The sequence below is a fragment of the Rhinolophus hipposideros genome (assembly GCF_964194185.1).
Source record: "Rhinolophus hipposideros genome assembly, chromosome: 9".
NCBI lineage: Eukaryota > Metazoa > Chordata > Mammalia > Chiroptera > Rhinolophidae > Rhinolophus > Rhinolophus hipposideros.
In genome coordinates, this window is record NC_138055.1 from 86,280,667 (window position 1) to 86,292,917 (window position 12,251).

The 12,251-nt window shown below is 41.7% G+C and overlaps 1 protein-coding gene across 6 annotated transcripts in view; it reads right to left on the reverse strand.

Annotated features, from left to right (window-relative positions):
* The window catches only part of TMCC3 (transmembrane and coiled-coil domain family 3), a 245,547-nt gene that overhangs the window by 51,940 nt on the left and 181,356 nt on the right, over positions 1-12,251 (reverse strand). The gene's annotated exons all lie outside the window — the stretch shown is intronic.

The window sequence follows — 12,251 nt, forward strand, 5'->3', positions numbered from 1 at the left end:
CATAAAGAAACAGCCTATTACCTACAAACATGAAATCTTGTTGTATTCATTATTGTAACATGAGTGACAAATCAACTTGAGTTTCCTAGTACTGAGGACGGCCCAAAAGTGCTAACTAAATATGTTCACTAAGTGAGAGGAAGGTGAGCTTGAAAGCAGCCTGCTCCCCACAGAACACAAAGTTAGGCTGGGTTCCTGCTCTTCCATCTCATCTCCCTAGCTGGGATGCACACCCCAAGTGATGAAGGCAGCAGTGACGGTTTGTTTAGGAAGCAACAACACACATTCTTTATCCTGTAACAGCTCTTGCAAACATGTGGAAGGGCAGGATTCTACATGAAACAGAACCTGTTGAGAGGTATTATCTTGTTCAAAGCAGAAGTAAACTTTTAAACTTTAAAGAAGTAAACTTTAAAAAAAACAACAAACTTTACCATCTCTTCCCCTTTACCTTTTGGTCTTTCCTTACTGTAAACAAACAATACTTGAATCGTGCCTGTTTGAAAATTTCCAAATGCATGAGCTAGAGTTCTCAAAATGCCCATTTCAAATCCTGGTTTGTGGAGGGGTATCAATCCAGAATAAATGCACCAAAATTATAACCTTTGATTTGTTTCAAAACCCAAAGAAAGAGTAGAAATTTTAAAAAATAAGTATGTAAAATAAACAAACATGTATATGTTTATATTTATACATGTAAATATATTTAAATATATATAAAAATAAATAACATAAAATACAAAAATATTTATGAAATAAATTTTTATAAAAAATAATCACGTGAAAAATGATGCAGGGACAACTATGTCATTAATGTGGAGCTATCTTAAAGGGAATCAAATTCTAACTGGATCAAAGATTAAAATATATAAAAATAAAAATCATAAACTGTGTTAGAAGAACATGGTGTTTCCGTTTCTTTCAAGAATCTCGAAGTATGAAAGGCCATTCTAAGAATGACACAAACCTAAAATTTTTAAATTCTTTCATGGTGAAAGCCGGTTACCATTTATTCAGTGTTTGCTACACGCAGCTCTGTGCTCAGCAGACACACAACATGATATTAAGTCAGTGTGGCAGGTAGGATTCTAAGATGGCCCCCGAGACTCCCACCTGCTGCTGTACACACCCTATGTGGCACCCTCCCCTTTCCTATGAGCAAGATCTGTGACTGTGTTGGAGTTTCACTCTCATGATTAGGTTAAATTATATGGCGAAGGTGAAAGAATGTTGCAGGTGTAATCCAGGTTCCTAATCAGTTGACTTTAGTTCATCAAATGGCGGATTACTTCGGTGGGCCTGACCTAATCAAGTGAGCCCTTTCAAAGGTGTAGAGGTAAGAGCCAAAATACAAGAGATGCTCTTCTGTTGGCCTTAAAGAAACAAACTACCATATGAGAGGGTCACATGGCAGGGAACAGTGAGCAGCCTCTGGGGGCTAAGGGTCTCATTCCCACAGTTTCAAGGAACTTAATTCAGTCAACAACCAGTATGTTTAGAAAAGGATTCCAAGACCTCAGAAGATACTGTAGTCCTGGCTGACACCTTGATTTTAGGCTGATGGAACTCTGAGCAGAGGATGCAGGTAAGCTGTGCCTGAACGCCTGGCCCAGGGAAACTATGAGATTGTAAATGGGTACTGTCTTAAGAGGCTAAATTTATGGTGATTTGTTACGTAACAGTAGAAAATTAACACAGTCAGGAATGACAAACTGGAAAAAATGTAGGTGCCAAACAACTTAATTAGTAAGTAAAAAAAAAAAAAAAATCTGCTACAAATCAATGTAAAAGATTAATAACCCAACAGACAAATGGCCAGGATACACAAACAGACAGTTCACAACACAAATGTTTTTTTCAAGTATGTGAAACTATTGTACTACAGGTTCTCAATGGGAGAATCTGGCTGAAGGGTATATGGACAGCTCTGCACTATTATTTCCAACTTCCTGTGGGTATTTATTTCAAAATAAAAATGTAAAAAAAATACGATCAATCTCATTTTTACCAGGAAAAATATAAATTAAAATGAGTGACCAGTTTTCACCTATTGGATTGGCAAGGATCAAAAACCTTGACAAAACTTTATCATATCATGGTGTCAGAAAGACCTGAGTTGAGGCATGTTCAGACATAGATAGTTATATAAATAAACTATATCATTTTCCTTCACTGCTGCACCCCAGCTCCTGGTGTTTGACACAGAATAGGTACAGTGTACAATTTGGCAGTACCATAATGTAAAACGCCTGCGTCCCTTGCTGAGCCATTCCACTTTTAAGAATATAGCTCACTAACATTTTTCACATGTGCAAAAAAGAAGCACTTCCAAGGGCAGTCACTGAACTACCTGACTGGAAGTAATATGCTTGTCCTTTAATAAGGAAATGGTTAAAGTATGAAATACCCATACACTGCAATCCTGTTCAACAATTAAAACAAGGTAGATGAAACTGCATTGATATAAATCAAGAGTAGAATGTTTTCCAGCTTCTCAAGTCCCATAGTGCAATTTTACAACATACCCATGTTCATTCACTGAGTCAGTACAAAGCCCCACCCACCAGGCTCCATCCCGAGGCACAAATTACACAACCACCAACCACTCCCGTGTGAAGGGATGGAGCAGGCGGCCCACAGGCATGGAGTGCACAGAGAGAACCCAGATACGTCCCTTCACCTCTTGCCTATAAAAGCACCAGGGTGGCAAGCAGTCCTTTTAGCCACGCATCTTATGGGATGGATTCAAAGGAGATACTCAGACATCTTCCTCTCTGGAGACTTATTTACAAGAAGCCCTCTCAAGCATGGACATGCTTCACTCCACCACGTTCTTTCACTAGCTCTGCACCGTTCAACATTTAAGAACTGAATTAAAGCAGCAAACTGTTCAACTGCATTTGTCCCATCTTCCTCTCCGTCTTCTGTGCTTTTAATGGTCGAAGTTTTCAAGTGCTATGCCTGATGCCAATACAAGCCTGAACAGCTCTTACTGAATGGGCCCCATATTTTAGATAAATTAAAATCTATGCCAGCTAGTGATGGAGTCTCAAGCAGAGGCCACCTGTTCCAATTAGTGAGATTAAAATAGCACACCGCCGACTATCTGAAGTCCAGCTCCAGGACTTCTGGTTACTACAGTGTCTTTACAAAGGCAGAAAAAGGGGACTTTAGCCTCCAACACAGTTGTACACACTGGAGTAAATATATTGAGGTGCTAAAGCAGTTTCATCAAGGGCATATTTCATTTTTGGACAAGTGCTCATACCAGAATTTCTGTGAAAGGCTGCAGTACCATTCAGTTTCCTCACATTATAACAAGCCTACATACACATCTTAATTAGATTCAACTTGACTTCAGAAAACCACAGAGCTTAAATTTCTGCTCTCCCCACTTTCTGTCCTTGCCTGAAATTAGGAATCCCTATCTTCTGGACAGTCCACTCTTAGCCCAAGGCCTTCCATTGCCTCAGTTTATCTCAGGTCATCAGAAGTCTAGAGTCAGCCTGGACCAGACACAACTTCATTTTTCCAACCTCATCCATCCAAGTATTCCTACGCAGACAAGACTTCCTTCGACTCCCCAGAGGGCGCTTTTGGTCATCTCAACACTCAATTACTCAAATTTTCAGAATCCAGGAAAAAAATATTTCTAAGCATCTAAGGAGAGATGATACAGGAAGACCAGTGTTGCCCTAACTGATTCTGAATTACTTTAGGTGGTACAAAATGAAAGCATTAAATGACACAGAATCACAGTGGGCAACTAACTGCCTTGACAACAACCCGCAACCCAATCCAGTTGGTTTAGGCCGGAGAAAAGTCTGTTTCGTGCTAACAGCTCTCACAAAGCTCCAGCGTTTACTAATCTTTTAAATCTGGCACTGCAGGCCTCGAGGATCAGACAATGTTTAGCTGGACACGTAACACTGATACTTTAAAAACAAGTTTAAGTTTTCAGGAGTGAATTGAGTTGGAAATATTAATGATAGTACAGGTGGTGTGTGCAGCTGTGGGAATGACTGAAGTTTGGGAAACTGGTAAACAACGAATGAGCCAGTCAGCGTAACAGATGTTACAATGGGTTTCACGGCTGCTGACACACACAGTGTAAGCGGAGGTGACGTTCACGTGTGACTCCTGAGCCCATCCTCTTCACCCTTCATGCTAGCCCTCAAATCCAGAAGCCAACTAAGGGAGTGAGGTCGAAGATACTGAGAGAAAGGTGGTTGAGAAAATTTAAGAAGAAAAACAACTGGATGTGGCACGGCAGTGGGGTGACTGAGGGAGCTTCCCAGGCATCTGGTTTGGGGATTGGCTATTTGGGAAAAGTATTAACCAGGAATGGGGGGTGGAACATGAAGGAATGAATTAAGTTTGACATACAAACTTTGAGGTGCCTGTGGAACATCTAAGCAGAAGTATCGTGCATTATGTGGCAAAGCCACATCTGACTGGCGTTGGGCTCTCAAATCAGGGTGTAAGGCAGAAATCACACCTTCCCGCAGACAGACACTCCATGGGGGATTGGCACTGGATGTACCTTCTCTCAGCAGGTCAACAGACCCTCTCTTTGTCTTCCCCCCAGGTGACGTTCTTGTGTTGTATGAAAATCACATGTACTAAAGACACCTGGTGGTAGAAGATACTCTCAATGGGAGACCCAACGGAACAGAGAGCTTCAGAGGCAAGCGAAGACTCGGACTGAATTCTAAGGTGAATACGTACATGATACACTCCATGATTTGTGGATCTGGCCTGTTTTTCCCCAATATCCTATCCCAACAGGTGGAAGGTCAAGAGAAAGATGAACCCATTTCTCAAAACTTATTTTGAAAAATACAATAAAAGGGACCTTATTCAGAAAAGATATAATTTTTAAATAGTGACAACAGATCCAGCACAGTTAAGTAGTTTGATATATGAATCGTCACCCCTCTAAAAATTTGGAAATAAATTCTGAAAGAGGATGGCCTTACACTAAATAATTCAAATTCACTTTTTTTTTCACCTAGAAGACTCAACAAAAATTTAAATCTGTTCATCAATTCTCTCCTGAAAATAATTTTAAATCCTTACTCTCCCTTGTTTAATTTTGAAATATTTATCCCATATAATAGCAATTAACTTGGTATATAAAAGTATTTAAAGCTGCTACAACAGTTAGTCTGTATGAGTTACATAAGTTTACTGGTTACAGTCTGACTGGATGTCACTTTTCTACTTCTGCAACTGGAATGGTCTGGAGTTAATGTCTAAATTCCTTTCCAGTTCTAACATAGCAAAACCTTTGAGTCTAACTTTCCAACCCTCTGCCTTACGTCTGACAAGCTCACAGCTTCAGTCCAGTGATGCTGAGCCCTACAGGGAGATGTGGGAGACCACACAAGGGTGCCAAGGGGAATCACCCTGATGTCCTTCACGTGCTCGTCCTCCAGAAACCAAGTATCAGGCTAAAAGATAGTTTTTCAACTCTTCTTAAATCATGAGCTTATTTAACAGCCTTTAAGACTTCCCCAAACAATCGGCAAAATTCTTACATCCTAGGCATTATAAAAGTTCCCAGATTATCACTCTAAATCATTTATTCATCAAATGTTTACTGGGGACATACGACTACGTGCCAAGGACTGGCAAAGTGCTTTATCCCAAGAATCTCGAACATGCTGTCATCAACAAGACAAATAGTAACAAGTGTTGGAGAGGCTGTGGAGAAAAAGGAACCCTCATACACTGTTGGTGGGAATGCAGACTGGTGCAGCAGCTATGGAAGGCAGTGTGGAGGTTCCTCAAAACATACGAATAGAATTACCATATGACCCAGCAATGCCTCTCCTGGGTATCTACCCAAAAAATCTGAAAACATTTATCCATAAAGACATGTGTGCTCCAATGTTCATTGCAGCTTTGTTTACAGTGGCCGAGGCATGGAAACAACCAAAATGTCCTTCGATAGATGAATGGATAAAGAAGTCGTGGTATATATATACAGTGGAATACTATTCGGTGGTAAGAAAAGATGATATAGGAACATTTGCGACAACATGGATGGATCTTGAGATTATAATGCTAAGTGAAATAAGTCATACAGAAAAAGCAGAGAACCCTATGATTTCACTGATATGTGGGATATAAACCAAAAACAACAAAAGAACAAGACAAACAAACGAGAAAGAAAAACTAATAGACACAGACAATAGTTTAGTGGTTACCAGAGGGTAAGGGGAATGAGGGGAGGGAGATGAGGGTAAAGGGGATCAAATATATGGTGATGGAAGGAGAACTGACTCTGGGTGGTGAACACACAATGGGATTTATAGATGATGTAATACAGAATTGTACACCTGAAATCTATGTAACTTTACTAACAACTGTCACCCCAATAAACTTCAATTAAAAAAAAGAATCTCGAACACAACTCTGGGCAGTTGTCCTGCAAAGGTTGAACACGTCCATTTCTAAGGGATGGACTTTCCCTCATAGAGACACTCCATGGGGGATTGGCTTTGTTAAACTTTGTTAAGACCCAGCTGCCCTCCAGTACTCACTTCAGAGGCAGAAGGTAGGCAAGTGGTTGAAATGTAAGCTCTAGAACTACATGTGGGTTCATCAAATCCTAGCTCTGCCATTTCCTAATAGCCACAGGACCTCGGACAAGCAACTGCCTGGGCCTCAACTCTCTCATCTGTACAATGGACCTATAAATAGGGTAGTGTTAGGATTTAAGGAGACAGTGCATCTGAAGTACTTACTATTGTGCCTGGTGTATAGCAAGGACTTAGCACATGTTGGCTATTATTGCTACTGTAGTCTTCTTTTCATGTACATTCTTTTGCCTCGTTACAGAGGAACAATGAACATATACACTGTTTCCTTCAAGTGGCATCCCCTTCCCCCCAAGGGAATGGAAACAGTTGGATTATGCACTGATCATATATCCTGATGTTCCTTTTCTAAGGAATGTAAGGTCCACATTTTGATTCATAGTACAATGATTCATGGTTCTTTTCCTCTTCTCTCACTATCCCCTCCACTGAAAACATGAAAACACAATTAAGGAACAGGAGGGCTGCAAGCTATAGCCTCCGAAGTCAAGAGCTGGGCAATTTCCATCCAGAAGGACTAGGCTGATTTCTGTCCTTAACAGCAGCCCTGCAGATGCAGGCAGTGGGTCTGATGCAAACACACTGAGATCCCACTTGGTAGCAGAACAGCGGATGTGACAAGCGGGCGTGCTGCCGGTGGCTGGCAATTTGTTCTCCTCTAAGGAGAGAACTGGTGAGCTTGCAGCCACGCATAGCTCAAAACACACACACATCAATCTATCCATCCTAAATTTCAGAAAACTCCAACTTGGGAGACTCATCATTACTCATCGTTCCTTTAATTAACTCTTTCGAATAAATCAAATCACTGAGTAAAAGCGGACTCAGGAAGTACTCAGTTTCCCACTTCACGAGGTCAGTGCCATCTCTCCAGTTCCTGCCCAGGAAGTGAGCTTACCATCATCACCCTACTGCATCACTGCACAAGCATGTCCACGGTGAGAATGGCTATGATACCCTCTGCTCCTTGGCTGCTTCTGGTCATTACTCACCATCCAATTCTGCATTGACTTGCAAACCACAGAACACTTAAAGGTGCGCTACAGGCGGCCACCAACCTGACACAGGTGTTCCTTCAGATGTTAAGACTTGTATGCACTATCATCACTTCCTCCTGTAAAAGAGAAGGGTTCTGGGCCCTCCTGGGCCCACAAGTATAAATAAGATACAATCACCAGACATTAAGCTTCCAGAGAGGCCAGGCTTTCTGTTTCATTCGCCATTATGTTACTGATGCCCAGGAAGGCCACCAGCACATAGAAGGCGCTCAACAAATATTTATTGAACGAATGAAGCTTCTTGTACTCAAAGTGCCAGTGTCTGTAGTTTATAAACATGTAAGCGACAAACACGTAAACAATCAATATGATGAGGGAGGAACAAAATGCTAAAAATACCAGAAAAGACTACTATTCCCAATATTAGCACTCTTTCCATTTTCAAGCTTATGATCACTTCTTATATACCATGTTTCCCCCAAAACAAGACCGGGTCTTATAGTAATTTTTGCTCCAGAAGATGCATTAGGGCTTATGTTCAGGGTATGTCATGATGAAAAATCATGCCAGGGCTTATTTTCCGGTGAGGTCTTATTTTCGGGGAAACACGGTAGTAATAGCAAAAATGGCTACATTCCACTTAGTTCTTAGTGGGTCCCTCACATTTCATAGACGTTATTGCATTTATTCCTTTCAACACCCCTAGAAGGTGGAGGAAGAAACCAAGACTTAGAATGATTACAGGGTCCAAAAATCACACCACTAGTAAGCAGCGCCAGCACAAGACCTGTCTTCTGGGGACAGCCACAAGTGGTTCTGCAGGCAGAATGCTCTGGTCCTTGCAGGCGGAATGGAAGTGGAAGAAATCACAGAGCAATGAGGAAGCTAGTGTACCAGTGACCTCTTCCCGAGATCCTAAGTGGCTAAACTAAGGTGGGAGACGACTGGGGGACACAGGAGGAAGGAACCAATTCCAGAGAAATGTCAAAGAAAGACCCAGAGGAATGGCTGATAGATTAGAGATTAGGGCGGGGAGGGGAAGCATTCAGAATGATTAGAGGTGGTACCAACAAAACAAGAAAAATTATTCCCCTTACAGTAAGGATAAAAACAGCTAACACTCGAGCACACAGAATCATCTCCTCTTTTTACAAATGCTCTGTTACTAAAGAAACCATCACTCCCAGAAGTAGGGACTATTATCACCTTTTACAGACGGGGCACTGGTTAGAAAGGTTAGACCTTGCCCTAGGCCCCCGTGGGAAGAGCCAGACCATGATTCAGGTCTGAGCAGGCTTCCCCAGCTGTTCATCACTGTACCCAAGTCCCAACTGGCTGAAGGTGGCATTTCAGAACATTTAAAGATTAGAACTCACGTAACATTTGAAGTGTGAACATTATTGATTAATAAAAACCAGTGGCTGTATAGAAAGCAGACTGCCTGTGTTCTTAAAAAGATGATAGGCTTTATCTAGGGCGTGAAAAAAAAGTAGGATTCTAATCACGTATGTTCTTTCTTTTAAAGTAGGGGAATATTATGTGCATCAAGTTAACAGGCACCGTTTCTGAGTTTTACCCAGATGAAGTTTAAAAACGTGAATGATGCATGCTTGTCAGCTTACAGATAATCATGGCATTCATTAGTTATATTACATTTTAACTGAGGGGGACAAAAAAAATCTAGGTTAGTCTACCTGGCTGTAAAAATAGGCTTCGCCAATGTTAAAATAGTAAACTGCCTCATTATTGCTTTAGTCTCAAAGGCTTAATTAACCGAGGTCAGCAAGAGAAATGTGTATTTGCCCTGTTCTCTCAACAGGGTATCAATTTTGAACTCAAAAAATTCAGTAACCAACAACGTGATCTCATCGTCTTACGTCCTTCCTGGGAGAAAACTATGTATCTCTGAGAGGTTAATCAACTCTTCCCAGGCGTCCCCAATTCTCGTCAGTTATAGTGTGTTTAGGGGAGCCAGTTAACCAATTGAGTTCAAAAAGGGTTCTTTTCAAATCCTGTATTAGATGGTTTAGTGCAAAGGAGAGATTGACATTACGAAATTAAACTACAATACTGCTCGATATTTTCCTTTTGCATACTTTCTGAGTGCAAAGAAATTATGCCTTTATAGCTACATCTAAGTGAGTCCCACAAAACAGGAGCTAATACCATCTAATGGGACAAGACTTGCTGCACAGGAAAATTGTTGCTGCTTTCCCTTCGTTACAGCAGGCTTATTGCAGCCGTAAGGACAAACTCAAAATTACATCAGCCCCACTTCAGAAAAGTCTGATGCATTTACAAAATTTCCATTAGTTCTCTCTATTCCTCACTGTCTCAACAATACAAACCCTAAAAGCAGACAGGCAAGAAGTTTAAACAGGGATCTCTCTCAGCATCACTGCTGTAGAGCTTGTGGTTCCTGTCCACGCATGTTCCAGTTCTCCTCGGTCCAATTTCTTCTAGTCCTCACTAGATTTCATTAGCCCAATAAGCTAATTTAGAATAATCACTGCATATCATGTCTAACTCAGTTTTAATACATGGTCTATTTAAAAATCAGGTAGGGCCAGTCATACGCCACATAACGTTTCGGTTAATGATGGACAACATATATGACTGGGGTCCCAGAAGGTTACGATGGAGCTGAAAAATTCCTATCACCTAGGGACATCTTACCCCTGGTAGTAATGTTGTGACACAACACATTAGTCACGTGTTTGTGGTGATGCTGGTGTAAGCAAACCTACCGTGCTGCCAGTCGTAAAAAAGTATAGCACGTAGTTATGTGTGGTACACGTAATACTTGATAATAACTATGTTACTGGTTTACGTTTTTACTATACTATACTTTTTATCATTCTTTTAGAATGTACTCTTTCCATTTACTAAAAAGAAAAACAACACCAAAAAACAGTTTGCGGTAAAACAGTATACTCTGCTATGCCAGCAGCAGCCTCACACACCTCATGTTTACCACGTCTTTTGATTGCATCGTTTTCTCTTGTTCTTGATTTAATCTCGTGTTTTGTAGAGAAACAGGCTGTTAAAGCTTTTAACTTAAGAGCTATAGCATACAGCCTAGGTGTGCAGCAGGCTGCCCCAGCTAGGTTTGTGTAAGCGCATACACTCAATGATGTTCACTTGACAAAGTTGCCTAATGATACATTTCTCAGAACACATCTCATCATTAAGGGCACAGGACTCTATCTCCATGCTAACAAAACAGTGTAGTAGGTATAACACCGTGGGTAGAATCTTAAAGAAAATAAGAAGCCCCCTTCACATAACGTTATGGCACTTTTACAGAAAAGATGGGTATGGCAATGGAACAATCGCAGATGCAGCAGAGAAACCAAGTCTGAAGTTATACGTTTGCTTTGCCACTTTCCACCTGGAAATAGCTGACGCACAAAGTGTATCACCACCGTTTTACAGATTATGAAGAATGAGTTTTGGAAAGTTCTATGAGTTTTGCCAAATCACTAAAATGAGCTCACAGTGAGCCATCCATCCCTCAAAGATTACTAATCTTGTTGTTTACACAAAGAGTATCACAGTTGTGACAAGTGAAACCAAGCTTCCACTTTTTTCAAGTCTGAAATTTCTTCTGTCAACTGAGACATCAAGAGACTCCCTCAACTAAGAATGCATTAGAATTAAAGATCTTCTTTACCTTTCTGCACTTAACTCTGTTAACCAGCAGGCACCCTTCCAAAAACTTCTAAGTGCAGGTAAACTAAGATCTTTCATCCATGCTTTCTTCTGGTTACTTTCATAAGAAATTGTCATAAAACTTTTAAAGAAAATGTAAAAAAAAATAAGAATATTTTTTGGGGGTGGAGTAGATACAGGAGGTTAAATATTCCCCCACATATATTTAATCTGTAAAAATTTAAATCATTCTGTTAAACTGATTAACAGACGCTGAAGGAAAACGGGAAAGCAGGTAAATATATCAGGGACTTTTTACTTCACTTCTGGGGTAATTGCTTGCTTCTCCGAATTATGATTAAACACCCAAATCCTACACAAGGGACAAGGCCACATTTGTCACCGTTGCTACTTTTGCCATCTGGCTGGCCTCTTGATCTTGGAGGTGGAAGGCCAGAATCTAAGCAAGACTACCTCGTGAACTTTATACAGGAAAGCTAATACTGAAACGCTGAGATTCCCAACAAGTGAGCAGCAGTAAGCTGAGCAAAGAACAATTCCAGGTATGTCCTGCCAGAACAAACGCCAGCGCGGAGCAGTGCGGTTCTACTGGGCACTTCAATCCGATTCAACAGCCGCGGGGGGCAAAGGTATCCCCCAGGGGGCGGAGGTTGCTTCTCCCGGGAGGGACGGCGCTCGCGCTGCGGCCTCCGTCTGTATTTTGAAGCGCTACAGAGCTCGTCTCTGCTGCCTGCGCTGAAGAGCTATTTTCGCCCACAGCCAAAACCTGCACCAGCAAATCACACTGCAAACAATGGGGAGCGCGCCTGCTCCGCACGGCTGGAAACTCCGGAGAGGCAGAGCAAGGACTGACTTTTCACTTGGGCAGGACCGCGAGCGGCCGCCGCGCGGGGCCGGGACGCTCGGCCGCCCCCGGCCCGGCGCCCGAAACCCCGAGGGCTGGGAGACGCGGCGGCAGCGGGGACATCAGGAGAGG